At 37.2% G+C, this 2,354-nt stretch overlaps 1 pseudogene across 1 annotated transcript in view; it reads left to right on the top strand.

Annotated features, from left to right (window-relative positions):
• Positions 1-815: 815 nt before the first annotated feature.
• Positions 816-2,354, top strand: part of LOC307251645 (homeobox protein OTX1-like) — a 6,282-nt pseudogene continuing 4,743 nt past the window's right edge. The window contains exon 1 of the transcript in view: positions 816-897. The product of the transcript in view is annotated as a homeobox protein OTX1-like (transcript). The remainder of the gene's footprint in view (positions 898-2,354) is intronic.

The raw sequence follows: 2,354 nt of genomic DNA, 5'->3' as shown, positions 1-2,354 counted from the left end.
AGCCCTGTGCAGCCTATGTAGAGGTGTTATAGGGTTACATAACTTGGAACGGCATAATTATAGGCTATGTTTTTCTTTTTTTTATTACGATAAAAAGACCATATGAAACCATCCAGTGTTATGGAGTTTCATTTTGTACACGGTTTAGCTTAATAGGTATTCAAAAGTCTAAACGATAATTGTCCTCTTCCAGACTTTTTCCCAAACTTTCCCGTGTTTCTTCCCCGCCAGGAGTGACTCTCTCCACGGGGAACTGAGAGCCTGTCTTTGTGTCTCGAGTTGGGAGTGTTTTATCCCAGCAGTGTCTACTAGAACTTTATTGTTTGTGTTTTAATTTGCTTTTAATTCTTGTTTTTGCGTGTTTTTATGATGTTTTGGATGTAATGTGTTTTACTTATTTTTCTGGACAGCACTTTGGTCCGCCTCCCTCGGCTGTTGTGCTATAGAAATAAAGTTGACTTGACTTTACCTGTATAGATGTTTTATGGAGTTGCACTGCTTTGAACGGCTTAGCTTAATAGATATTCCAAAGACTACGATCATTTTACTTCCAGACAATTACCCCAAACGTTTCAATTTTATTCCCCGAAGGAGTCGACTCTCTCCCGGGGTAACTGAGCACCTTTATTAGGCCTATGTTGAATGCAGTTGCACTGTTTTGCATGACTTGATTATGCCTAGATATAAAAGCCTACGATAGTTCTCCTCTTCCAGACTTTACCCCTAACTTTTCCATATTTCTTCCCCCGCAGGAGTGCCTCTCTCGACGGACACAGTGAGCTCGGGACCCCGGTCTCCCTCCTGGAGCCTCTAGCATGATGTCATACCTCAAACAGGCTCCGTACGGGATGAACGGCCTTGGTCTCGACTTGTTACACCCGTCCGTAGGCTACCCCGGTACGGACCATACAAACTCGTATCTATATGGTAGCTATACAACTTATATTTTACACACTAACACTCGCATGTACATCTCTACTGTGTCTTTGCGCTATTTTTTGGTATTTTTTTCTCATATACTTGTATGTTTTTCTTACACATTTTCTTGATGATTGCACTTTTTATTTATTTTTTAGAATATTTTACTTTTGGAATTTTTTTTTAAGAACACAAACACACGACTTTAAAAGTGCAAACACACAAACAAGTCAAAATAATTCACTATACGATTATCATCAACTTGTAAACACGGATCATACTCGTATAAGTAATGTATTATATTTTGTACGTTCTTAGGAAACTCTTTTTTGTAACAGACTCTGTATATGTGTCGTTTTATTGTGTTTTTTAATGTGAAGCGCTTTGTGACCCTGGTCTGCGAGAGGTGCTATATAAATAAACTTTACTTACTTACTTACTTACTTACACACTCATATTTACATGGTAGCTAACTTTATATTTACGCACGTACATTTTTATCTCTAGCCTACCGTCTCTTTGCGCTATTTTTCTGTTTATTTAGGTCTTAGTATAGCTCTTAAACTTGTGTGTTTCTCTTATAATTAGTTTTCTTTTTATTGCATTTTTAAAGGGAGTCTTAAACTCATGAAATGCATTGCCGACAAGTTAACTACTGCTGTAATAGTTGCGCATACAAGAAATAGGTCATGTTAGTTGTTTATTCTATTTTGTCTTTTGTTCGTGTGTTAATTTTTTCAATTGTGTGTTTGTGTTCTGTAAAAAAAAATAGAAAAAAAAACCTTTTACACGCTGGAGAATTATACTGTTGCGCTTGCGGTGCGTTTGGCACTACAATGACGTTTCTTTTTCCGATTTGTTTTTATAAGATTTCCACATCCTTATAGTGCATTCCCACTTTTGCCTTGACTATCAAAATATTCTGTATCGAAAAGCGTTTCTCTGGAAGTCCTAAAATGGTTTTATAAGACTGAAAAAACGTCATATATGTGTGAGAATTAACATGAAATAAATAAAAAAAAGTGCGTTTGCGATCTCGGAGCGCATGGCCACACACTAGCTTCCACTGTCAAACTTTATGAATTTACATTTAAAAGGGTTTTAAACTTCTTATGGTTTGGAATAAGGAGATAGCTCCCTGCTTTGATATGTGGCTCATGGAGTTCTCTAGTACTTTATATATGGAGAAAATCTGTTATGAGATTTCAGGGAAAGCAGAGAAGTTTAAACAGATATGTCAGCCTTTCCTGGACTATATAACAGCACTGAAGGGACCTACATGACACCTCGTTGACTTTTTATTTTCTGCTTAACATTTGCCTTTAGTTTAAACAATGTCCTTAGAAACCTGTTAAAGGTGCTGTAAGCGGAATGGTTCTTTTAGCTAACTTCCTGTCAGTTACTGCAGTTAGCAGTCCCCTCGCTTGTCCCTACGT

Source organism: Ammodytes marinus (genome assembly GCF_949987685.1).
Source record: "Ammodytes marinus genome assembly, chromosome: 6".
NCBI lineage: Eukaryota > Metazoa > Chordata > Actinopteri > Uranoscopiformes > Ammodytidae > Ammodytes > Ammodytes marinus.
This window is presented reverse-complemented; position numbering and strand designations above follow the sequence as displayed.